Source organism: Acomys minous, assembly GCF_964271855.1.
Source record: "Acomys minous genome assembly, chromosome: 1".
Taxonomy (NCBI): Eukaryota; Metazoa; Chordata; class Mammalia; order Rodentia; family Muridae; genus Acomys; species Acomys minous.
In genome coordinates, this window is record NC_140483.1 from 140,794,399 (window position 1) to 140,822,078 (window position 27,680).

General features: G+C 42.2%; 1 long non-coding RNA gene across 1 annotated transcript; it reads right to left on the bottom strand.

The window, feature by feature from the left end:
* Window positions 1-11,165: 11,165 nt before the first annotated feature.
* On the bottom strand, window positions 11,166-24,846 carry LOC311598111. Its single transcript, XR_014779480.1, has 3 exons — window positions 24,721-24,846; window positions 13,333-13,417; window positions 11,166-11,184 (listed from the first exon to the last, which is right to left on the bottom strand). It is a non-coding gene; the product is annotated as an uncharacterized lncRNA (long non-coding RNA).
* Between the last annotated feature and the right edge of the window lie 2,834 nt (window positions 24,847-27,680).

Below are 27,680 nucleotides of genomic sequence, written 5' to 3' on the forward strand. Positions count from 1 at the left end.
GCACACCTTTAATCCCAGCACTCGGGAGGCAGAGGCAGGCAGATTGCTGTGAGTTCAAGGCCAGCCTGGTCTACAAAGTGAGTCCAGGACAGCTAAGGCTACACAGAGAAACCCTGTCTCAAAAAACAAACAAACAAACAAACAAATAAATTAACCTTGTCAGAGGCAGTCCCTGCTCTCCCTATAACAGTGGAGAATGAGCTGCCCATTGGCTAGATCTGCACAGGGGGTCTAGGTTTACTGCATGCATTGTCCTTGGTTGGTGCAACAGTTTGTACAGGCCCCCCGGGTCCAGATCTGCCAGCCTTGATGGTCTCCTTGTGGGGCTCCTGAGCCTTCCAGGTTCTTCCATCCCCCACTTTTCCAATACCACTTTCAGCATTCTACCCAGAGTCCAGCAGCGAGTCCCAGCATCTGTCCAGATCCTCCACCGGGTGGAGTCTCTCAGAGGACATCTATGTTGGGCTAATATCCACTTATAAGTGAGCATATACCATGCGTGTCTTTCTGAGTCTGGGTTACCTCACTCAGGATGCTCATTTCTAGCTGCATTCATTTGCCTGTAAATTTCAAGATTTCCTGGTTTTTAATAGCTGAGTAGTATTCCATTGTATAAATGCACCACAGTTTCGTTGAGGGACATCTAGGTTGTTTTCAGATTCTGGTGTCCCCAATCTGGTCACTTCCTCTTGGTGGGGAGGCCCAACAGGTACACACAGGAAGGGGAAGCAAGCTATCCAGATGAGACCTGATAGGCTATAGTCATGGTGGGGGAGGGGGTCCCCTTCTGTCAGAGGTCTAGGGGAGGGGAATAGGACAGAAGAGGGAGAGAGGGTGGGAACGGGAAGATACAAGTGAAGCGATAACAATCAGGATGTGATCTGAATAAATTGTAATAAATTAAAATTTAAAAAGAGAAAACCCAAAAACTTTTACCTTTTTTATTCTCCTCTCACACATTACATCCCAGCTTCAGGCTCCCCTCCTGCCACCCCCGTTCCGCCTCCCCTCTCCCCCAGATCCACTCCTCCTCCTTTTCCCTTCATAAAAGAACAGATCCCCCAGGGATGTCAACTGAACACAACATAACAAGATTCAGTGAGACAAGGCACAAGCCCTCATAGGAGGGTAGGATGAGGCAACCCAGTAGTAGGAAAAGGGTCCTGAGAGCAGGCAAAAGAGTCAGAGACACCCCGACGCCCACTGTTAGGAGTCTCACAGTAACCCCAAACTAAATAACCATACTACACACGCAGACGGCCTAGTGGAGACCCATGCAGACTCCACGGCTGTCTCTTGAGTCTCTGTGAGCCCCTGTGAGCCCTGCTTAGTTGATTCTGTGGGCCCTGTTCTCCTGGGGGTCTCAACCCTCTAGTGCCTACAATCCTTCCTCCCCTTCTTCTGTGGGGAACTCTGAGCTCCACCGAATGTTTGGCTGTTGGGTATCAGCACCCACTCCCATCAGATGTTAGGGGAAGCCTCAATGACAATGGCTGGACCAGGCACCAATCTATTGAATGTAACAGAATATCATTAGGAATCCTATCATTGACTTTTTTTTTCTTTGCCCATCATGCTTGGTTCTATCCTAAGTCAATGGGCTATTCAGCCTGGCCATCCAGGCAATATCAAAAAAAAAAAAAGTTACATAATACATTCTGATCAAATGTTCCCTCCTCTAACTCCTCCCAGATCTACCCAACCTTCCCACTCACCCAATCCCAAACAAACAAAAACAATAAAAAGTCTGTGTGTAGCGAACATTTCTTGTGTGTGTGTGTGTGTGTGTGTGTGTGTGTGTGTGTGTGCTTTAAAAAATTTACTTTCACTTTTATTTATGTGTAGGTGTCTATATGTGTACAGGTTCCCTAGAAATCCAGAAGAAAATGTCAGTCCCAATTGACATTTTTTTACATACACATTTATATGATTACACATATATACATTAAACTACCTACAGCAAGAAGAACCATGAAACAGTCAGGAATTATGTAAATGTTACATTCATAGTGTTTTGGCTATTTGTATTTGGCAGCCTTGAAAAAAAACATTTTTCCTATCATGGAGCATCTAAAATTCTAAACGTAAATCAGTATCTATTATATCTCATCTTTATCAACTTAAAACATCTATCTAGACCTAAAAATATCTTAACCTCTAAACAACTACGCTTAATTGTAAAACTAAACTATCTGGTCTTCAACCCCATCAGAGACTTGAGAAGGAATAAAATTAATTACCTGAGTAGACAGGAAGTGACAGTTTGCTACCTGATCAGTCACCAAAAACTCTCTATAATGTTGAAGCATCATCTTCAGCCTTCTGGCCTAATATATCACAAGAATATACATCCTAGGTTTAACAGATAGATATGATTTTATAGATAGATACGGTAAAATAGTTATATAAGGTCTTCAGAAACCTCATATACCTATAGAATATGGCATCTAAAGATGCTTTTATTATCTTAAGCATTCTTTGACAATGAGACAGGTCCACTCCTGGCAACACCCAGCCTACCTCAAAGAAGATGAGCATCAAAGAACCTCCTTATGGAGATGGATTCAAATGTGGCAAACCAGCCACTGACAGAATTCTGCCTAAAAATGGGTATGCTTGGATGCAGGCAGAGTCGACGGCCAAACTCTGCCAAGACAGGGTAAGCAAATCCTCAGTAGTTCCTGCCTCACAAACATGTCTGTCAGATATAGCTGACATCTCTTAATGAACATCTCAGGAGTCCCACCCAGAACGGCTTCCTCACCCCTGTTGTTCCTAATACACATTATGCCCTTCAGTAGAAAATCAAAGTACCTTTGCAAGTCCCAGGCACCCACACAGCTGCCTTGCAGTAAGAGACCAGCCTGTTCAATACTGTTTTCTCCTGGAAATTGAAAGCAAAGGACTACACAACAGCAACACTGAAAACAGCACACAGAGAGAACGCTGCCTGCAGTTACAAATGATAACTGTTAGGAAATGACACAGCAACCATAAGACATTTCAAATACCATATTTGTTTCAAGGTAAGACAAAATGACAAATAGCCTCCAAAACATATAAGTGCTAAATTTACAGTGACTCCAATGTGTCAGTTTTAAAAGAACTCAAAGTTCTTTGGACGCTGTGCTGTAAGAGTGTCTCCTCTGGGGCCAAAAGTTGCAAACAAAAAGGTTTGCAGAAGCTCTTTGCAGTGATGCACGCCTGTAATCCCAGCACTCAGGAGGCAGAGGCAGGTGGATCTCTGTGAGTTCAAAGCCAGCCTGGTCTACAAAATGAGTCCAGGACAGCCAAGGCTGTCTCAAAAAAAACAAAACAAACAAACAAACAAATTTCCAGAAATAAGCTATAGTTTTCACTGAACCTTCTGCAAAGCTGATTGATTAGTTGATTGATTAGAACATCAAAATTTTTGAAGCATATTAACTTAGCAGACACTAGCTTCTACCAGCCGAAAAGCTAAGAGTATCAACAACAGTGTCCAGAGCCCAGGCCAGAGCTTTCCTGCTTTGACTTACCAACACACCTATTGCTTCTACCAATGTATTTGGAATTTATGTCATTCTTTGCTTGGTTTCTATTAAAAAATATCCTCACACTGTTACCATGTCTGGAGATGGACTTTGAAGTGACCTAAATCTATGTTCCCAGGCTGTGGTCACACATATTTTGGCTCTGGAATAAACTGTATGTCTTTTTTATTTCAATTTAAACTCTTTTTTCATATATTTTTCATCACATTCTTTCCCCTCCCCCAACTTCTCCCAGATCCCCACCACCCTACCCAACCTACTTTATATTTTTTTTCTCTCTCTCCCATAAGAAACAATAGGAAAAACAAAAATCAAAACAAACAAGAAGAAAAGAAGGACCAAAAAGAATGCCCAAGCGTTCACACAAACAAATAAAAAATCTTGGGCTAGAGAGGTGGTTCAGAGGTGAAGAGCACCGTCTGCTCTCCCAAAGGTCCTGAGTTCAATTCCCAGTAAATCACATGGTGGCTCACAACCATCCATAATGAGATCTGGTGCCCTCTTCTGGTGTGCATGTGTATATGCAAGCAAAACACTGTATAAATAATAAATAAATAAATAAATAAATAAATAAATAAATAAATTTTTTTTAAATCTCTAGAGTATAGATCTGAGGTAAAGCATTTGCCTGTCTCTTACCTCCTTTGAGGCAAGAGCTGTTTTCTCATACTGGTGCCATTATACATCACAGGATACAGTGCAGTTTCCTGGGGCCACATCACAGGATACAGTGCAGTTTCCTGGGGCCATATCACAGGATACAGTGCAGTTTCCTGGGGCCACATCACAGGATACAGTGCAGTTTCCTGGGGCCATATCACAGGATACAGTGCAGTTTCCTGGGGCCACATCACAGGATACAGTGCAGTTTCCTGGGGCCACATCACAGGATACAGTGCAGTTTCCTGGGGCCACATCACAGGATACAGTGCAGTTTCCTGGGGCCACATCACAGGATACAGTGCCATTTCCTGGGGCCACATCATCTGCACATTCTTGCCTTGAATTTCTATTTCGTAATCAACTCACATGCAAATAGACATAACAGAAGGGATCCTATCAATGCACAGATTGGCTTCCTGACAGTTTCAGGGAAAACAGGGAGACATGAGACTTCAAACTTAGAAGCACATTTCTTTAGCATGAACTCCTAAGGAGACATAAAGAAAAATGATCAAACTATTCAATGGGATCCACAGATGTACTCGGTGCAAATGATCTTGCGTAGTTCTATAAAGAACTATGCTGGGAGAATTGGGAGAATCTATACCGTTCTTATGCACAAGGTTCCTCAGTGTACTGTGCGAAGAACGAAATAATTAGACTCATCTCCTCAAGTGATTGCATTTCTAATCTAGTTTTTAGGAACAGCACAGCCTGCCGGGGTTGAGCTGGCTCTCCCATCTAGCAGCTGCCCTGTGGGGCCTTAGGCACCTCATTTAACTTTTTAATGCCCTCGTTTCTTCAGCTGTGCACAGTGATAATGAAACCCTCGCAGGGATCACATCCGTCAGTCAACACTACAATGTGCCGTTGCCTACATGAGCAACACAAGCACAGAGACAATTACTATAGAGCAGAAAATAGCTTTGATATGTTTTTAGAGCTAGCAAATGAGACCCGGTAACTAGTCCTTCCCCTCATGGCTTAGAGCAGAGAAAAATGAAAAATAAAAATAAAGAAAAACAGAGCTAGTTATGGGATGTGTGTGACTCTGAAGTCTCCAGCGCCCAAGGCTCTTCTGGCCTCTGTGGCTCAGTGAGACCTCCTATATGGCCAGAAAGGCTTGTCTCTTTGACAGCCTTGAATTTCACATGATTCACACTATTGCGTAAATGATTTACTCTCCTCGGGGAATTGGGGTCCCTTGTTAAGGGTCTTAATCTCACTTTTAATGAAAGAATTTAAGAATGAGCCAGTCAGAAGCTCAAGGTCTTTTTACTAGACTTCAACTGAAAAGCACTGGGCAGCTGCCCAGAGGAGGAAGGTGGAGATGGAACAAAGCCCACCCGGGCATCTGCGTTACGAGCATGAGGCTCAGCACATGACTGCACACAGGGACATGGCAGGAAGAAGGGTACCTTCTACAAAAAACACAACAATACGGCAGTTTGAAGTATCAGAAAAACAAACGAGAGTTCTGATCAGCTTCGAAAGACAGAGATGGGTAAAGCACAAGGAAAAGGAAGATGGGCCACGCAGTTGAGCCTTTTCACTCACAGGACTGTAAGGGAGGGTGAGAATCCTGGGAAAGAAAAGTACAGTCTCTGGTTAAAGGAAAAATGATTGCGCCTATCTCTCTGGCATGCCTTAAAGTGAGCCTGCCTTCCTAGGAGTGATCCCAGACCAGCAGGAGCCTTTTCTTAATAGGCCTTTACTAGCCCTCTAACATTTCCCCCTTCCAAGTGGTAACCCTAAATCACTGAGGAAGCAGATCAGGCACCAGAGCCCCCCCAAACACCTCTCTGGCCTCTGGCAAGGATGACGTTGCCACGATGCTCAAGGACCTTCTGCTTGTTAGCTAGCCGAGGAAGAAACTGGTTATTTTTCCTTTGGGGTATTTTGTACAGTTAATTTCTACCTTCTGCTCTCAGCAGTGGCTGTCAGGATACCGGAGGCACTAATTTGAGAAATGGAATGAATATGAGGGTTCTTGGGAGGGGGCGGGGAACACGGGCACTAAAAAGTAGCGGGGAGAATCATCTCAAGATCCTGGCAGGAGGAAAAGACCACAGGGTTGAAAACCCATTTCATCTCTCACCCCCCACCCCCCCCATGCCCCACGCCCCCCACCCCACCCCCACCCCACCCCTCACCTCTCCCCCGCCCCAGTGCAGTCAAATTGCCTGCAGAGAATTATTTCCTTAGGAAAGAATATTTGAAAAGAATTAGCTGCGGTCACTCAAGTTCCCTAGCGCCCTTTTCCTGCAGTTCTTTGCATATGTCAAGGGGGAGGATCTAGGCTTTAGTTTGGAGAGGAGGACCAGTGGGTGTGGCTTCAGATGCTTTGCTTGTGTAAATACCAACTTAGTATTCAGCACCAAGACCAGCGAAGGACGTTATGGAAAAACAGGCAGGCGCAACTCTAATTATAATAAGAGATGAAGACCTTGGAAACCCCCTCGTATATTTTTACATATTTTAAGTGTGACAGCAGAATGTGCTTCAAAATGAGCATCCTGTGCCTGTATCCTGAAGGATGGCTCTGGGTTCGGTTTCCAGGGGTGATTACTTAACCTGCTGATAGCTAGTTTCTTAACTGGCTATAAATATGTCAACAGTAAACTTATAAATGACCTCTATCGCAGAACCATGGAACATTCAAGGTTCCAGAGAGCATGGGAGACAAAGGTTTAGATGCTAGGTTCACACAACCATCCCAGGAAGGTCTCCATAATCATTTACCCTGTAAATTGAGACACTTATATGAAAATCTCTTCATCTGAGGTTAAATTGCCTTTGTGTTTCACGGGGATAGAAAATGCATTGAAACTTAATGCCAAAGAGCCAAGATCTTCAAATGTGCAATACTGAACCAGACCCTTCTGTAAATATCAAGTGGTAGCTATTGAGTCTTCTGAATGTCAGTGATTAAGAATCTCCCCCAAGAATGAGGGAAAAGGCTGCCATGTCTAGGGCCCTGCTAGGGGTTGGGGGTGGGCACTGTAAGGACAAGATGAAGAGGACAGGTCCCTGCTTAGATGATTGGGGACCGTGCAAAGAAAGCAAGCACTTCTCAGAGCAGCTGGAAGGCAATTACCAAGGCGGAAGATGATGAGAATTTGGAATATTGTTTACAAAAATCAAAGAAGAAACACCTCTGGAGTGTAAGTCATTTTAAATCAACATGTTTTGTTTTTCTTCTGAAACTGAGAATCTCAAACTCTCAAGACCAGCACACCAAACTCAATCCACTGACACACTCACACAGCTGTGCACAGTGTGCAGACAAGGAAATTGGCTCCTTTTTTTAAAAAAAAAAAAAAATTTCTTTCTGAAGAAAAAAGCAAAAGAACCAGTATGCCCACCAATAGGAAGCTGGTTAAAGGGTTACTTGTTCGCTACAGCAGACTACCGGGCAATGATGAAAGAGTAGCTGTGTGCTGCAGGATGAGACGAGGACCACAATGAAGGAACAGCTCCCCTTTCCGGCAGACTCAGGCTCCACCTGAGAACATGCCTTACCGAATCTCAGCTCCCACTCCCCTTGGCCAAGTGCCTTGCTCAAAGGCAAGATTATTACAGGAGAACGGGAGGTGGGCGTGCTTTGATATGATACGTGCTTTTCAAAGAGCATACACACAACTGATGAATATATAATTTTATGCATAACATATTTCAGAGAAAAATGCCCAAGAAACTGTTAATAAGGTTGCCTCTGGAGAAAAGAGAGTGGAGGGGAGAAAAGGAGTTTTCACTGCATTCTGTTTTATGTTTTCTTTTCTCACTAACTTATTTGTTCAGAAACTAGGTCTCACATAGCCCAGGGTGGCCCCAAACACCTTATGAAATCAAGGATGACACTGAATTTCTGATCCTCTTGCTTCCACCATACCTGGGTCTTTGGATTATTTTAATAATCACGTGCATATAGCTCTCTCAATAGGGAAGTGGTGAATGGTTCTTTCTTTTTCCTGACAGCATCCTCAGAGGCTCTTGAGACAAAGGCCATGGCTCCTGCCGCTATGCAGCATGTCTTCCCTGTCACCTACGCCTGAGGTGCCCTGGACCTTTTCTGGCCTACACGTCAGCTGTATAATGTACAGGTTTTTAAAGCATAGTTTTGAACTGGGTTGTGATTTGCTTTTATAGGTTCCTCGGGAATATATGGCAGCCCTTCAGTTCTTTTCACTGGGTTCTCCTGTACTCCCAGTACCCACTCCGAGCCAAGCCAAGAATGGGCTCCTTTTCTGCTTCTGTCCGCCATAGTTGGAAGATGACACATGAACAACCCAGTGTACAGCAGTGGCTGATAAGAATTATCCAAAGTGCAACGGTCAGCTCTAGCTACAACTTGCACCATTTGGGGTATTGTGTATCTGGGAAGGGGAAAAAACAACAACACTAAAGGATATTGATCAATAAAAGATATGATTCTAGGGCTGGAGAGATGGCTCAGAGGTCAAGAAACACTGGCTGCTCTTCCAAAGGTCAATTCTCAGCAACCACATGGTGGCTCATAACCATCTATGATGACATCTGGTGCCCTCCTCTGGCCTGCAGGAACACATGCAGGCAGAACACTGTATACATAATAAATAAATAAATATCTTTTAAAAGATATGATTCCAAAGCTCCAACTAAGAACTGCACTTCAACTACAACTGCGCATCCTTTCAGAACAGCACCGTGCTAACTTTATACGCGCTCTAATCTCTAGTAGCAGGCTAGCACTAGGCCAACTCCACATGCACTCTAATCTCTGTTTTCTCTACTAAAGTAGGTAATAATGATGCTAATCACAATGGTGATGATAATAATAGTGTTTCCCTTAGAGGGTCCCTGTGGCAGTTTGGTGAGATAAAGCCCGTGTCCCATTCTTTACTGACTATGCCGGGGTCCACTTTATACACAGCCATTACTGTCTCATAAAGACTTGCTGCTGCAATTGCTGCCTTGCAACAAGGAGCTATCTGGAGACAAGGAGAAGTAACAAAGAACCTATCACTTGGACAGATAGCATATACTCACTCACCTCAGCTCGCCTGGACCATAACAATAGTTTCAGTAGCATTTGCTGTAGTTGAGCATCAAGGTGAAGTACACCGAAATGCGACATTATTGGACTTTATGTTTGTGGAATATAAATGGGATTTTGTTTTGTTTCTTGTTTGTGTGTGTGCGTGTGTGTGTGTGTGTGTGTGTGTGTGTGTGTGTGTGTGTGTGTGTTTTGCAGTGTTGTTGCTGCTATTTGGATGATTTTCTAAGACTTCACTGTGTATCTTTGTCTGGCCCAGAACTCACAGAGATCTGGCCAAGCCCTGAGGTACTGCCAAGCTCAGCCATGAAATGTGATTTTATTATTATTATTATTTAGAATTAAAGTTTGGCAATGTGTTAAGAATTACACAAAAATAAAAATCATCATTTCTAACCCTACTTTAGAACCCCACTGCTACCACAGTAGCACATTTCCTTTTGGTCTTTTTTCACATACACTAAGTAGTTGAAGTCATATAAAATACATAATTGTCTGGCCCTTTCCCTCCCAAGCATTGTGACATAAGTACATTGCTAAAAACTAAAAATTCTCCATAATTATCTCCAACTTATGGGTTGTTAATATCCTATTATATCCAATCACTTCTTTAAGAAGCATTTCTTGAGAGCTGGTTAGGTATTAGGCACGATCCTTCATACTGGGACTGGCCCAGTGAACAGAATAGACCAGCTCATGTCCTTATACTGTTGCTGTGCAGTGCTAAGGGCCTCACACTAGGCTGAGGAAGAGAGTTGAAACAGAAAAACAGAGACAGAGCCTATAGACAATAATTTGAAGAAATTAGCTATAAAAAAGCTGGAGGGACAAGACAGGTTAACACTGAGCCCTACTTTATTAAGATGGTGTGCTGATATGGCAATGCAAATAGTCATTTAAATAAATTCCTGAACAGTTGTTAATATTTAGGAATTGCTCATGCAGTTAATAAAATGGTCTTAATGAATCTATTTTGATTTGCATATAGGAACTACAATAATGTCACGGTCATCAAGAAGGCAGAGAGAGTTGAATGAATTAAAAAGCATGGCCATTGATACTAAGTCTTGATCACAGATTCTCCTTCAATTATCCTGTTAGTACTCAGTAAGCATCCATCCCACTTTAGGGGAGATATGACAGAAAATATCTCAATAATATGTATTGGCTGGCTGGCTTGTAAGAGGTGAATATTGTTCTTACAGGTGTTTGTATTAGAAGCATGGTATGATTCCCCACCCCACCCCCCACACACACACACATTCTCCTTTGAGAATCAGCCTGACCACTGTCTTGCTATATTTGTAAAAAATGACTGTATACTCACCCACGCCAATACATACCCACCTATCCCCCTCATGAATGAACCCAGGGCAGGCCCTATCACAACAGCAGTGACCTATGAACCTACACTGCTGAAATTGAATGCTGTATTCCTCTCCTATAGACTCAATTTTCTTAACCAAAATGTTTTATTAACAACTTAGTTACCGAGTCTACGTCAATTATAACCCGACTAACCAAAACAGTAGGAAATGAGGATTAATGGACACAATAACAAAACCCTAAGGATATCAGTTCCGAGGAACAATTCTCCGGTTGGGAGCTGCAGGATTTCTTCCACTGGAACCTGGGGTAACCAGACCCCCAGAGCCTCAGCAGGAGCCGAAGCTCTGAAGCCTTCCCTCGAGCAGTTTTCTCTAGGAGCGTCTTGAAGGGCAGAGATGAACAGCCAAATCTATACCAAGTCTCCAATCCGCTCCGCCGCCAGTTCTGGGCTCGTTTATATGTCTCCTCCCAGAGTCTGTTCACGGGATCTTTTCAGCTGGCAGCAATTACGCTCCTGCACGAGGTGGTTGCTCTTCTAGTGAATTACCATCACCTGTTCTCTCAAGAGACCGTTCCGATCACACACTTGAGATACTAAAGAACAGACTTCTCTCCTTCACTCTCCTAAGAATTACATTGTAAAGGCAAATAGCAGTGAGGGTGGGGACTGATTTGGCTCAAAGAAGCCTTACTCACAAAGAGCCTCAGTGAGCCAGAATCCCCAAAGTTACAAACTCTGAACACAGTTAACCAGAATCAAGACAGGGCATGGTGCCAATCACAAAGCAGAAACATGATGGGACTCAACTCATTGTTTACCGGTCTAACTGCTGGTGGGACCTGGGAGAATTGAGCCTAAAGTCTGTGGGCTGGACTGAAACCTCATGTAATAGCCAACTTTATTCAGAGCATCAGACAATTCGTGCTCTAACGACTAAGCAGACATGAGTATTACAGTCACAAGGGCAAACTGCAGGTGGCAAAAACGTGTTTCTCCGTAGAGTCACATAAGGCAATGACAATTGCCAGTTGTTACAAATAATCTGAAGTAAGCTCACTCCAATCCATTACACCTGGGAAGAGCACGGAAGCACATTCCAAGAACAGGGCTGTGCTTTCTACGAAACCAGGGTCACCAGACTCTTGTTTCCTTGGAATTTTCTCACAAATGCTCGGAATTCCCATCTCACGCCTCCACTCTTAAAGCGTATTCCAACACTCATCTTTCAAACTGACTGAGACAGGTAAGGGGATGGTCTTCTGCACTGAGTATCCAGATGCCGATTTCTGTGCCCCAAAATCTGTAGCAGTACCGGATGCGGGCGTTGCGATTTCTATGAAGAATCCCCTTCAGCAATGTCGTGTGAAAATTGTTATCCATCACCTCTGATTGGTCAATAAAGATTGAACAGCCTATAGTGGGAAAGAGAGTTAAGGCAGGACTTGTAATACTGTAAGGGCAAAATTAATGCCATATTCTATATATAATGTATATTCTGCAACTAATGCCGTGGTCTGGGAATGTTCTGTGAGAACTTGTCCTCCAGGTGACTTCACTTCTTCCTGCATTCCGGGAATGGCCACCTACTGCCATCAACTAGACCTGTCAGCAGTCTCCAGAAACTCCACTGGAGTGATTAGGTACAATTAACTCCCAATTATCCTTTGAGATAAAAACAACTTCCCTGGAGATTCAGCCTCCTGGGCCCAACTTGCCTGAAGGTCCACATTCCTGAGACCCACAACTTTCCCTTGAGATCCAGCCTCCACCCAACCTGCCTGAAGGTTGACATTCCTGTGACCCACCACCCCACTTATGGTTTTTTCCTTACTTCCCTGTGACCCCAACCCCCAATTATAGTTTTTCCCCTTAGAAGCCCATTGCCCTTGAAGCTCTGGGTCACTCTCCTATCCTGCTGCATCAGGAAGGATGGTGACCCAAGCTCTGAGCCCATAATACAGGACCCCGTGTATGTTGCATCAGCTGGGTGATCTCGATATTACACTGGGCGATCTCAATATTACAATACCAGTGGGGAGGGTCCCAGGTAGAGCAGAGCGAAAAAGAGGAGACGAAGAAGGTTGCCAGGCCATGAGAGAGTCACCATGAGGTCAAAGATGGAGCAGAAACAGCCAGGGCAAGACTAGAGGACAGGTAACAGGGCATGTGTTTGGAAAGTAGGCCAGGCTAATGCTCTGTCTATAGATCCTGGCGGGGATGATCCTCACAGGCCCTGCAGTGCAAATGCTCACTATGAGGTCTACAGGATACCCAGCACCTGATATAACATGCATGCAAAGGACGTGACTGGGACAGAGGATCTGCATAGCTTATTCAGGGCCCTGAGTTTGATTCCCAAAAAAAAAAAAAAAAAAAAAAAAAAATGTAATTCCTAGAGTGTTCAAGATCATTGCTCAGGCTTCCAACTAGATCTCAAGGGATAAAATTTTTTAAATTAAAAAGCAGGTTTCAAGTTAAACAAACAAACAAAAGTTAATCTCTAGAAACAACATGATTTTTTTTGTTTGTTTTTTTAGTAAGCCACGTGCTCTTGATAAAGAGTCAGTAACCTGACTCTGTGGCCCCCATCCTTGGACAACCATGAGATTTGTTCGCATGCTTTTTAAATAAAGCCTTTCTTTATTTTATTTTACATTCGGAGGGATTTTTTTTCTTCTTTTCCTTCTTTAAAAACCTACCACCGCTGTATTCTGCCTATTGTTCCTGAGGCTTCTGAGCCTCGTGGTGTAGCCCCATCCCTCCATCCTTACCAGTGCTGATGATCTTTTTTTGGAATCCATTTGAATGACAGATCCGATGAACAAGAGAAGCTTAGGACAGCCAACTGGGACTTGACTGCAGAAGAAGCACATTAGGGAACAGATGTGGGAAATCTGAATTACGCTTCTCAAACCCAATTTGAATGACTATAAATGCCTGGGAACTAAAGACAGTGAAACCAAAGGAGCAAACGAATGGCTACCTCACTCCCCACAAAGATCGAACACACAAAAAAATAACTAGTCTTATCATTTTAGACACAGTGAGAAGCAATTCACAGTTGAAAGTCTGCTCGGCGCTGATAAATCTGTCACGTAAAGGTGAATGCAGTGACTGTTAGCTACTTTAAACAATGCTGCATGGCACCATCACAGAAGACAGAAGACGCTGCTGCAAACCTGCCCTTCCAGGAGCGACGCCACTGTTTCCAATCCCTAGGCCTATGGCGCAGGATACAAATGGCTTCGGCCCTCAGGAGAACTCCACTACATGTTGGCTGACTGCCAGTTGTTGTGTTTTCTTCACCATCTCACCCAGGCTTCTCTTTGTTATCCTGAAAAATAAGCAAACCACCTCCAGGCTGTTGACAAGACTACAGTGGCTGGACGTCAGGTGACAGGCAGGAAGTCTCAGGGCCCAGAACTTCCAGTCTCCCTCTGTTGGTTATCACAAGTCATCAGGGAGCAGAAGACGGGGCTCAGAGCTGAAGTCTGAGAGTTCTCGCTGTTTTTCTTTCCTCTGTGAGAAGTGTTTTGAGAAGAACTGGACTTTTAGCTGGAACCCATTCCTTTGTTCTACCAGGGACAGACTGCCCCACAGTTATTTTCTGCCAGAAGTTGAAAACACAGAGATACTTGACGACAGATTGTCTTCAGGATTTCAGGGAGTGGTAAGACGGTTCTAAATCTTCCTCTCCTGGCTTGCAAAGCCATTTTCAGGCTTAGGCTAAGTCAAAGTGTAAGGACCAGGAGTGTCCACTCTGCAGAACAGTGGTTTTGAAGTGCATCCACCCCAAATGGGGAGGACTGACCTACTCAGTGTCTCAGAAACATTTGGTTGGAAGCACTGAGGTCAAAGGGAGTTATTTCATGTTTCAACTGATGCCTAAGGAAAAGCCTGCTTGTTTTCTCATTTCAATTTGCTTCCCTTAAAAGGTTTAAATAAAACAAAAACAAAAACATGGCTTGGCATTAGCCATAGTAACTTCTGATTCTGGCAGTGAACCCATGAATTTATATCAGCAGCCACTTACTAAGCACTTACGTGTTTAACTCATTCTGCCTCACTACCTAGGCCAAAAGTTAAGCAAGGTTTCAGACCTGAAACCACTTAAATTTTACCAGTTTCACCACAGACTGTTTTTTTTTTAATTCTGATTTAGTTTAATGGGTATCTTCCTAGTTAATCTTTATCAAAAATATACTTGACATCTTGATTCATTATTAAGAATCTACATTAGTAAGAACCACAAAACAAACTATAATCCTATTATTAATGACACCCTTACCAAGCAAGACCCCACCACCAATAGAGGACTGTCCTTGGGAAAAATAATAAAACAAAGCTGCTGCTACAGGATGTTAAAGCCTAGGGGAAAAGTCAGAGGCACCAGAGGACAGGAGAGCCTGAGTACAGGTAGCACACAGGGGTTGTCCAACCACCATAGTGCTTCTAAGAACATATGGATGCATGTGTAAAAGCTCACATAACTAAACCAACAGATGTCAACTTCACTAATGATTCATTTTTAAGTACAGAAGAATGCATACACACACACACACACACACACACACACACACACACACAAGATTATTAACATAAACCTATGGGAGCTGAATCTTCAGAGTCTCCATAAGCACAGCCTCTCACTGGCTTTCTATTTTTAATTATTTTTCATGTGTATAGTTATGCTCTCAGCTTTTCAGACTCAAGGCAATCTGCTAATTCTAATCCCCTGTAAAAATCGGAATGCAAATAAAGTACTTCCAATATATAATGGCACAGAATATGCACTAAAATTCCAAAAGAAAGGAACTGATGTATAGTGAAGGCACTGGAGCCAAACAAAACAAAACTCAACAGGGCAAACTCCAAATCCTGTAGCTCTATGAAATTTGACTACACTTTGTATATATGACTCGGAAGTCATTTTTTCCCCATAAGTCAATATAGGAAAAGTGAAATAATAATAATAAATGTTAAATGACAGATGTAAAAATAGTAACTGAGAACTAGAGAGGCAGATGGGGTGTGGATTGGGTCTCTATAATTAATATAATAATTTATATATAATATATAATTGTGATTACATCCTTGCTGCTGCTGGATTGCTGGCAGCTTTTGTTCTCCGTGTTATTGTTTTACCAATGCTGTGATAAAACACCAGGGCCACAGTAACTGTAGAAGTAGGGCTTTATTTGGGGCTTACAGTTCCAGAGAGATAGTGCTGAGGTTTAAGAACAGCCACACACTGACCACTCCTATATCAGACTCAGATAGATGGGAGTTTATTAATGCTGAGCCAATTCTTGCTGGTCAAGGACACAGTCTGGATTCAGAAACCAAGACTGTAACACTGAGCCATTCTCAAAAAGAAAAAAATGTCATAACCAAGCAGAAAGGATAAAATCGATTTTATTCCAGGTTAGACAAAGCATTTTAAGCTGATTGGCTGGGATTTAGGGTGGGGAAACTCTTGAGGACTTTCCAGTTTCCCAGGAGAATGGAACAAAGCAGAGTTTTGTGGTTTAACTGTTGCAGAACATTCAGTCTTTAACTCAAGCAGAACATCCAACAAGCATTGATTGTAAGTAAAAGGGTATTCTTGTGTCTGGGAGACAGAGCCTGAGAACTTGAACTCACAGTGAGATCAAAACGGAGACTAAAGACAAAATGGCTTCAGTTGTGCTAAAGATAGAAACCAGGCATCAGCAGAGGTGCTGCAGCTGTGCTCAAATCTGAAGCAGGTCTCAACAGAGGCCCTATGGCTAAATAACAAGTTAAAACAGCCCTCAACAATAGGAGTCTATCATAGCATGGCAGAAGACAGGAAAGCATGGCGCTGGAGCTGAGCGCTCACATCTCAATTCACAAACAGGAAACAGAGAGCACACTGGGAGCGGCACTAGTTTTTTGAAACTTTAAAGCTCACCCCCCCCCCCCCAGTGACGTACCTACATCAACAAGGTCACACCTTCTAATATTTCCCAAGCAGTTCTAACAACTGGGGACCAAGTTTTCTAACATGATCCTATGGGGACATGTCTCATTCAAACACCATACTCTACTCCTTGCCTTCCATAGCAACCTTCCTAATGTTACAACCCTTTGATATAGTCCCATAGGTTGTGGCAAACCCAACCTACTTCATGTTGCTACTTCATAACTGTAATTCTGCCACTGTTATGAATCATAATGTAAATATTTTTGAAGGTAGAGTTTTGCCAAAAGGTCACAACACACAGGTTGAAAATTGCTGCTCTAGAATGTGTGTGTGTGTGTGTGTGTGTGTGTGTGTGTGTGTGTGTGTAGAGTGAGAGAGAGACAGACAGACAGACAGACAGACAGACAGACAGACAGATATTATTGGAATGATTATTGGAGAGATTGCTGAATTTTAAGGTCTCTGTAAATTTCCACTGCAACAGGCTGTTTCAACTCCCCCCTCCCCACCAGTAACTAAAAATGTTAAAAACAATTCCAAGAAAAACCACAGCCTGATAACTGACCCCGGACCACCTTCCCCCAGGGTGAAAAGCCCCAGGACAAAAGTCCCGGGCTTAGTGATTTAGAAATGCACTGTTTAGACTACCCAATAGATTAGAAGTCAGCTTGACCTGTCAATAACAGCTTGGTGACTCACTGCTGCTTAAGTCCGCCTGTTGGTAAAAGTAGAAAAACTGTGCAACTTTTCTATTGGGGTCGCCTCTCCTTGTGGTACAGGTCAACCCCAATGTGTTGAGCTAAAAAACCTCTTGCTGTTGCATCATCCTGGTCTCTGTCTCTCACTTGAGGGCTTCCTGGAATAGACTCTCCCAAGTAGAGTCTTACATTTGGTGAGTTGGCCAGGAAGTGAAGGCCCTGTGAGAGGGGAAAACTAAGGTCAGAGGGAAAGCTGGAGCTCATCCGTCAGGTACCACATTGTCTGTGTTTGTGTTTCACTGCCTTTATGTGTCAGGCCAACATCTCCTGTCTTACTTTCGGTTTGTTCGCAAACAACGGAACTGCTTGGGTTAGAGTCCCAAGCAGACAGTTGTCCCCAAGATGTAACAACTGTCAGGGACCTGGTGGACGCTCCAGAGGGTTCGGAGCGGGAGAAGAGGGACAGAAGTGGAGAAATTCCACTTCTCCCAGGTAAGTGGTTGACTGACTCCCAGGACTGCAGGCAGGGTCTGTCTGTTGATCAGGCAGTTACCAGTCTGCATTTTTTTTTCGCCACCATCAGTGGCGATCTTTACTGTCTCTCTTGTTTGCGTGTGGACTGAGTTTGTGGTTTGTTTCCTTTTCGTCTTTCTGTGACTCTTGTGACTAAGAATCTTTTGTAGGAATTCCAGACCAGGTCTGGTTTTCTGATTCAGGCAGAGCCCTGTTACAGGATAGGCTGCTTGGAATTTGGACGGCTGAACACGATGGAGCCCCGCTGGCTCTCAAAAACACAGTTGCCATGCTGAATTTTGGTACAGGTCTTGTTCTCGCCCCACCCGCCACCAGTGGCAGTGGCAGACTGTCTGTTAATTGTTTCTGGAGAAAGTCCAGGCAACTCTGCTCCTTCTGGTTAAGTGGACGGTGTGAGCGCCCGTCGGTGGCCTGGGTTACTGTCCTTCTGGTTTTGAAATACCCTGCCAGTGGCAGTGGCAGGCTGTCTTGTCTGTTGATATTTTTGGACATAGGGCAAGGCGGATCGCTTCCGTCAGTCAGCATGGGGTCGGTGTCCCAGTTTTGGTTGTGCTTCCGATCAGATCTTGGGCACGCAGTTTCTGTTACTCTTGTCTTTGTCTGGTGTTTAAATGTTGTTTTATATTTTATAATCTGGTGGGAGGAAAAGGGGGCCAAACTTCACCTGCTGGCCATTAGTTCTAACTCATTTCAAAGATTCTCAAGAAAAAAAGGCAGTAAAAACTGATAAACTAGCTCTGTCCTTGGAGCCAGGTGAGGAGTCTCCTGCTTAGATCAAACTGGCAGGAAGCCCAGGGCTGCCTGAACTCCTAATGAACTCCAGCAAGCCCAGAAGCCTCAACATGGTGAGTGCAGGGAAGAAATGGGGGGGGGCGGGGGGCTGAGCAGTGGGAGCTAATGTGATGGGCCTTTCCCGGGGTCTGAGGAGTAAGCAGTGACCAGATGAAGCCACTGATAAAGTCCTTTTCAGTCCCGGTCACTCCTTGAATTCCTTAGCCATGGGCTCTGAATAACTTTCACTACGGGGACTGTGCACTTTCAACAGGGGCTTGTGTGCAGAAGCATCCTAGGCAGGGTGCCCAACTCAGATAGTCCTGGTTTCTCTATTATCTTCCACAGGTTCTGCCTTTAGCATTTAACATTTAGGTGTAAGATCCTTTAAAAATTATGCTATAAAATTGATGGGAACTGTAATGTGCTAACCAGACAGGCAGCAAGATGCTCCTCCCTTGAAACTAGAGCTAGGGAAAAAAATTAAAGAAGAGTTTTGTCTATTTTACTACTTTACTACGTGTTTGTTTCGTATTGGCTTTAAAGGTATAAATTTATTGTGTTCTGTATATCCTGGTTATAAATTATTGGTTATTGGGTATGGTTGAAAAATCTTTAAAATCTATAACAAATAGTTAAGCTTATAATTTAAGGCTGGCACCATTCTAAACAGCAAATGAAATGAGCCAACTTAGAACAGTACCAGACTTATCAAAGGTATTGAAACTGCATCTTCCTGTGAACTTTTATCTCAGGATTAATAATTTGCTTATTGAATGTGATATTTAAATTTTAAGTTCAAACTCTTGTTTAAAATACATGAGTACATGTACATTTGTAACACAGATATTATGTGATTCAATCCTAGTTCAAAACACTGTGAAAAATCTGGTTTTGAGTTCTGAAAATTATGATTAAACTCTATTACTTCATTCTTAAACAATTGTAAAAAGGCTCATTTGTATTAATTATGTTACAGTCGATACAGAGTATTAGTGACTTAAAGGAAACATCTGTAAATTGTAAATTAAATATATTAGTAACACTGATAAATTTTCTTTCAAGAAAAATGTTTATAATGATATGCCATATGGGAGTCAGAAAAGTTACCAACCCCTATATTTAGAGATCTTGATGCTAAAGTAAAGGAGCTCCAATTTAATGATTGTTATTTTATTATTCACTGTTAACAATAATTAAGTACAGATTATCAGTTGCCTCATGAATGATTGTATTCCTAAAATATCTTTGACTGTGCTTATGGTCATAAGTGATTGCCATGATGGGATTTATTTGACCTCCTATGTTTGTCTCAAAGTTAAACAGAGGTAAATTACTAAGTTATTACATATAACTGGGAGATACAAATTGATGGTCAATTTTCAGTTAAGGAAGGTTATATTTCATTACAGCATACTATGTATCAACTCTTTTAAGGTGTTGTATGTAATTCTTAAAAATGGTATGTGACTTCTCAAGGTCTTATTGTGCATCCCAGTATTATAGATGGGGATTATGAGGAGGAAATCAAAATCATGGTGTGTGTAAAGCAGGAGATGCAAATTAATGCAGTGGATAGAATTGTTCAACTGTTACTGTTTCCTTACATTAAGGGCAAAGTCATTCCCGTAGGAAGAAAAAAAAAACAGGTACTTTTGGGAGTACAGGAAAATGTGTGTTCCAGTAAATAATGATATATATTCACTTATAAATGGATGTTAGCCCAGCATAGATGTCCTTTAAAAGGCTCCACCTGGTAGGGGATTGGGACAGATCCTGGGAATCATTGCCAGACTCTGGGCAAAGAGCTGTGAGTTATATGAAAGAGTTGAGAGATGGGAGGAAAAAAAAAAAGCGCATGGCCGGCATGAGTAGAGATTTAGCCTAGATAAAGACTATTAGCAAATATTTGGGATTGTAGATGGGAAATAACTTGATAAAAAATCATTAGAAGCAGATGGCATGGGATTGGGACAGGGATCCCATACCTGCCTCACTACGGAAAATAATTTAGGGGATTAATATCTGCCCTGCCCCAGGTTAACTAAGGCTATTTTAAAATATAATAGGTGTCTGTGTCTTGATTGATTGCTAGTGGGTTAGAAAATAACTACAGTAATAATAATTATAAGCCTAATAATAAACATTCTTAAGCCATACTGGTACTTTAACCGTAACAGATATCTAAAGTTAAGAGCTACTATCACAAAACTGTTTAGGGTAGTCAGTGTCATTAGGTGCTAGTTCAGTTAACCACAGGTGTTTTCTAAATTAATCTGTCAATGTAAACAACCCAGATATGCTAAAAATAGACAGATTATCCTGTAGGCAGACACTTATCTGCAGGTCATCAGTCATGACAACCAGTCTTATGTTTGTAGGATGTAGTTTACAGCAGGCAGCTAAGGACAGGCAAGGATTCAGCTCAGATATGTTGGCCCTCAAGCTTATCAGAGGTCTGTTGGATATGGCATTAAGTATATTTAAACTAATTATGACAGAGAATCCTACATCCTAGCAGTAACCCCAAAGGTCTCTGAGAAGATTTTTGGCATGGAAGTTGACTATCATGCTGGACTGTGGTATTCTAACCACTGGGCAAAACTGCCCCAATATTCACCTGCTGCTAGGCCCAGCATGTACTGTGGACAACAAGGTGGGCATCTGGAGTTATTGTCTCACGTTGCTGAAAATGAGGTGAGGTCAGTCTCTCATGTTCTTCTTCCACAGAAACAGCCTCTCGTCTTCTGTGCCCGATGGCCAGACTGCCTCTGCCCATGATACCAGGAAACCACAGGAGCCTGGGCGAGACAACTGTCTAGATGGCGGACTGGCTAGGCATCTCTGCCATTTTAATTTATATATAGATTCACCTAGACTACTATTTTTCCTTCTCAGGTCTCTGATCACATTGACAGCTAAGCTAATGGTAGCTTGACAACTAGAGGACAATTAGATCCACTGTTAGTTCATTAGTTAATTCATTAGCTAGTTAACACTACCAGATATTAGGTCTCTTCTCTTATTTAAAAAAGACAAATTTTCCTGGATCACAGGCTTCATGTTAAAAGGCAAACAGGTTCTAGTGATGACTGCTCCCAGTAATCAACTGCATATGTCTCTCTTTTTTTTAAAGATTTATTTATTTATTTATTTATTTATTTATTTATTTATTATGTATACAGCATTCTGCCTGCAGGCCAGAAGAGATGGTTGTGAGCCACCATGTGGTTGCTGGGAATTGAACTCATGACCTTTGGAAGAGCAGTCAGTGCTCTTAACCTCTGGAGAAGAAAAAATAATGTAAAATTTATGTAAGGTCTGAGGATATGAAAGCTTAAGTTAAGAGGATCTAAAATATTAGAAGGACTAAGAAGGTGTTTTATAAATACTAGAAGGTCTAAGAAAGTATTTAGAAGTTGGTAATAAAAATATTTGAAGGTCTAAGAAAGTGTTTAAATGGTAAGTGCAAGTGACAAAGGTTAGAGGATGTTAAGGAAAGTTTTAAGGTACATAAATGCAAGTTATAGAGCTACATAAATGACTTAAGGCACATAAAAAATGAGATCAATAAAGTTCTGATAAGCTGGTGAAGCACTGACTGCTTATCAGTCAGTCACAAGCTCAAGATTCTAATTTCCCTTTGGTTTCCTTCTGAATATAGACTTAAGGGTACTTATCATTATGCTAAAAAAACAAGTCTGGGCACTATGTATATATATCAAGGCAACTGGGAATGGGGAAAAAAGAATGTTCATGCTTTTACTGGCTCTCAAAGGTATGAGTCTACTGTTGTTATCTTTTACAATTGTAATATTAATACGCTTCTTTTTGGAAGTTAAAATTCATATAAGGTTCGAGAGAATCAAAAAGTTGTAACAACTGGGATCCACCTGCCACAGATCAAATGAGCTCCAGATAAGCACACCTACCTGCTTCTGAAAATGGAGATTTTTCCCTGGTCTTGGGATTCTTCACCTTCCCCAATTACTGGAAATGTTTAATTCTGTTCTAGGTTTATATTTGTCTCAGCTGATTTTTACCTGGCTAACAGACTCCATGCAGATGACCTGTAGATTACAAGCTGCTGAGATCTGGACCTGCTGAAAGCTGATATTAACCAGCCCCGGCAGATATGACTGCTCCCTGTCTCTTCAACTAGATTGGCTAAGCTGATGCTTCTGATAAGTGCCTCATTACCTAAACTTTGACTAGCTTTTCAGCCTTCCTGGGTTCCTGATAACAATGTCCTAATGTCAGCTTGAAGAAGCTACAAAAGAGACTACAGCGCCCGTTTTCCCACTTTATAGGCTGAAATGCTAAGTCAAGGACAACTGTCTAGCATGAGGGACAAGTGGCTATGAGAAATAGACACTTAGTTCTGTTTCTCCAAGTCGTGCTTTGTACCCCTTTTATATGATATACTTTGTTATGTTTGTCCAGACCTGCCTCAAGATTGAAGCAGTTACAAGAAGTGGGGAATGAAGGAACCAGCCCTCCCTCCTCGAGAACCTCCATTAAGGTCTCTGTAAGTTTTCACTGCTGCAGGCTGTTTCAACTCCCCCCTCCCCACCAGTAACTAGAATGTTAAAAACAATTCCAAGAAAAACCACAGGCTGATAACTGACCCCAACCACCTTCCCCCAGGGTGAAAAGTCCCAGGGCAAAAGTCCGGGGCTTAGAGATTTAGAAATGCACTGTTTAGACTACCCAATAGATTTAGAAGTCAGCTTGACCTGTCAATAACAGCTTGGTAACTCACTGCTGCTTAAGTCCGCCTGTTGGTAAAAGTAGAAAAATTATGCAACTTTTCTATTCAGGGTCGCCTCTCCTTGTGGTGCAGGTCGACCCCGATGCGTTGGACTAATAAACCTCTTGCTTTTGCATCAACCTGGTCTCTGTCTCTCATTTAGGGGCTTCCTGGAATAGACTCTCCCCAATAGAGTCTTACACTTACAATCTGCAGTATAGCTAATCCAACAATGGCTGGGTGTGAGCAGAAAGTTCAAGAATCCAGTAGCTGCTCAGTCCACAAGGCTCAGTGCCTCATCTGGTCTTCAGTATAAGCTAGAATCTCAAAGAAGTAGGCTCTAATGCCAGTGAAGGAATGGATTTGATAACAAGGGTACCTTGAGGAGGGGAGAGAGGCAAGAAAGCAAGGAACAAAAGCTTCCTTCTTCCTTGTCCTTGTATAGGATTCCAGCAGGTGTGACCCAGATTAAAAATGGGACTTCCCTCCTCAAGATGGATCAAAGGTATGTCTTCCTACTTCAAATGTCCAGACTAGAAGTTGATCCACCCACTTCAGACCAAACCAAAAAAAAAAAAAATCTCTTACAGATGTGCACGTCATTTCTGGCTTGTACTTTACTCCATATGTGGTCATGTTGATGACCAAAACTAGTCATCACACCCTGTAATACAAAAAGGAAGTTGCATTCTTCCATCATACAATGGCACAGAATATACAGTACCGTTCCAAAAGAGAGGAAATGGGGCATAGTAAAGAATCAAGCCCAGCAAGGCAAACTCCAAATCCTGTGGCATCAAAGAGTAGATGGCTCTGCCCTCCCAGCTTTGCTGGATGCAAGCAAGCTACACTCCTCTTTCAGGCTGGTTTCAGTCTCTGTATGCAGCTCCCCTTGGCAGATATCCCATGGCTCTGGAACCTCTAAAATGGAGTCTCCGTTGCAATTCACACAATAGCATCAATGGCTCTCCTTAACCATGAAGAAAGAGCTCACTGCCTTTTCCTTGGGTGTCCTTCATGACTCTGAAGTCGGAACCACATGGACAACATGCCAAGTTGAGCTTCCTGTTTGGTGGAGCCTGACCCTTTAAATCATAGTTGCAGCAGCTGTCATTAGTCGTTGCTTTTGAGAAGGAGACACTTCCTGAGGTCTTTTCTTTTTTAGTTGATAAGGTCAGCCGGGTAGGGTCTTGCTCTGAGGGCTCTCCTCCCTTTATTCCAATTTGGATCAGGCCTTTCCTTGATCTACTTAGCTCACTCAGCACAAGCCTTGGCTGCCACCTTAAATTTCCTAGTGCTGTTTTTCTCTTCAACTGTACTTTTTAATATTTCTTTTTGCCACAGCTGTTCTTTTTAATTGTAGATCTGAAAAAGAATGATCACTAATAATCACACGACAGAGTCAGTACTAGACTGTCTTAAAATTAGTCAAAGAAATTAGTTAATTAACTTTCAATCTTACCTTTGAAAACTTCGTGGAACAAGGGCAGAAGGCAGCCACATTCTTGGCCTCTGGACAAGTTGCTAATGTTGTTCCTCTCTGAAAGACCTTGAGTTAATATTCTACAGTCCATGTTGCTCTCAGAACTACTGTCTTTCAAGCTACAACAAGGACAGCCCATGGTCAGATTTTCAGCAATGGTCCACTTCCTGGTAACCCTGACTTCTTTTATTAGTTACTTTCCTGTTGCTGTGAAGAGACACCTTGACCTAGGCAATTTAGAAAAGAAAGCAGTTCACTGGGCTTAAGGTTTTGGAGGGCTAGAGTCTGCGATGGCATAGCAACAGCAACAGCTGAATTCTTACATCTTGACCTACAAGCGGGAGGAAGAGAGAGTACAATGGGAACGGCATGAGTCTTAGGAAACCTCAAGCTTATCCAAGTGACACACTTCCTCCAGTGGAGCCACACCTCCTAATCCTTCCCAGATAGTTCTGCCAGCTGTAGTCCCGCATTTAAACATTTCCATTCAGACCACCGCACCTCCCAAACCCTTTCTATCTACACCCAAGTCAGGAAAAACCATATGAGCTTCTCTTCTTTACTGCTGTGAACAAGTATCAAGTTATATGGATAAATCCCATCCCACGTGGGTACCCTGAGACAAACCACACTCCCTAGTCATAATTAAAGCCGACCTAATCTCCTTTCCCTGCTCTCTCAAGACATTGTGGGGTAAGCTTTGGCGCCCAGCTTCATCTCCACACAAAACACGAAACCTTCTAGCATCGTCTGTTTCCACAGCCAAACCAACTTTGAATAGAAAGTAAATGGGCGGTAGATCCATTTAATCTGTTTCTGTAATATATAAATACATCACGCACAAAAAGACATTTCAGGAATGGGAATTTTTATGTAATGAGCAAATCTGAGTTTGTAGACCACCACAATCAAGATTTCAAATCTGTACAGGTGAAGCCACGGGGTAGTTATAAGGCCGAAGTGGCAGGTATAGATAGCCAAACATAAAAATTATAAATTGGATTTTTCATACATTTTTTTAAAGTTATTTTAATTGAGAAATAACAGAATTGATAAGAATTTTAAGATTGCTTATCTAACTGTAAAATGTAAAGTGGACTAAACACCTGAACCATAACACAAATTACTAGAGAAAGGAACAATTATGCAATAAGTAGTTTAGAGCAATTATTGACTATAATGTGAGAGGAGTAGAATACCACTTAATATAACACACTAAAATTACATACTTAATATTTCATAAGCATTTTATATTTATATCAAATACTAAATTTCCAGAGATTACATATAGGCATTTACATTACAAAAACATTGTCCTTTTTTAGGCAGTAACTTTATTAAAATATAAAGTAAAAATAGAAATAATAAATGGAAATACTAATAAAATTTGAGACTTGAAAATACTAATATTCCACTGGGCAAGATGGTTCAGCAGGTAAAGGTGATCGTCACCAAGACTGAAGATCTGAATTCAATCCCTGAAACCCACACTGCCGTGGGCTGTCCTCTGACGTGACAAGTACACTGTAGCATGTGCATGTCCTAACCAAAAGTAAATAAATGTAAAAACATCATTTACGAATATTAAACTTCTATATATTCTACAGTACTATAAAGTTATAACTGCAAACTGCAAACTTGAAAAATCTTTGTGATAATGTGGCAGAAATACGCATAGCCAGTTTGTGAGCTGCCTTTGCCAGGTAGGTCCCTTCTTCCCTTTCTCATGTTTGCTCTGCCTGCTGCCATCACCATACCCACAGCCTGGTTCCAGACCCCTCCTTCTGCCTGATGCCATCTCCACATCCAGAGGCCCCACTCCAGGCCTTTGCTCTCCTCTCCTTTCCCTCCACCCTCTGCATCTTCATACCTATAGACCTAGCTCCAGACTTCCAGCTCAGGAGAGATCTTTGCCTGGTCCAATGGAGCAGCTCATGCACCCGCTTCACCTGACCTAGTTGCTGTCATTCGATCCCTGCACTGCTTTAATCCAGGGCAGGCCAGATTCTTATATCAGAACCACAACTGAGGGAAGATGTCCACATGCCTAGGTCACACCTCAAAACCACAAGACAGCATGTCCAAGATAGCAACAGCATGTCTTCCATCAAACCCACTGGTCCTGTAGAAGTGTTCTGAAGCAAGAATTATCGAGAGAAAACTCAAAACACAGAATTTAAAAGAACAATAGTAAAGCTTTATCAAAAAAAAAATTCAAGGAAGTTTTAAAAGGACACAAACAACACTCCATTAAATTTATGAAGGGTAAAAGTGAAGACCTGAGTAATATCCATGGCAGTATAAATGCATGGCTGAATAAAATGATGAAGACTATTCAGGATTAGTAAAATCAGAACTCAATACAGAGATCGACTATTAAATGGAACTCAAAATGAAAGGAAGATGGAATTGAAAAACTCAGCAACCCAACTAAAACCCACAAAAGAAAATCTTACAATAGAACATATCAAGCAGAAGACACAGTATCAGTACCTAGTGATAACGTAGAGACATTGAGCAAGAAACACAAGCAAAGAATATAAGATTTTTAATCACAGAAAGGAACATGCAGGAAATGTGGGATACCATCAAAAGACTAAATCTTCACATTATAGGTGTAGATGAGAGAGAAGAACCCAAGTTAATGGCAGGTCACAGTGGAATACACCACGTCTTCAACATGATCTAAGTAGAAAAGTTTCCCAAACTAAGGAAAGACATATCCATACAGAGACAAGAAACACACAGAACTCCAATTAGACAAGACAAAACTCCCTGTGCCATATCATAGCTAAAGCTCTAAATATATATAGAACAATATATTTATTGAAAGATTCTGGAGCAAAACCACAAGCCACATATAAAGGAAAACCCATCATAGCAACATCTGATTTCTCAATGAAAAATTTGAGACCCAGAAGAGCCTGCAGCATCCTCTA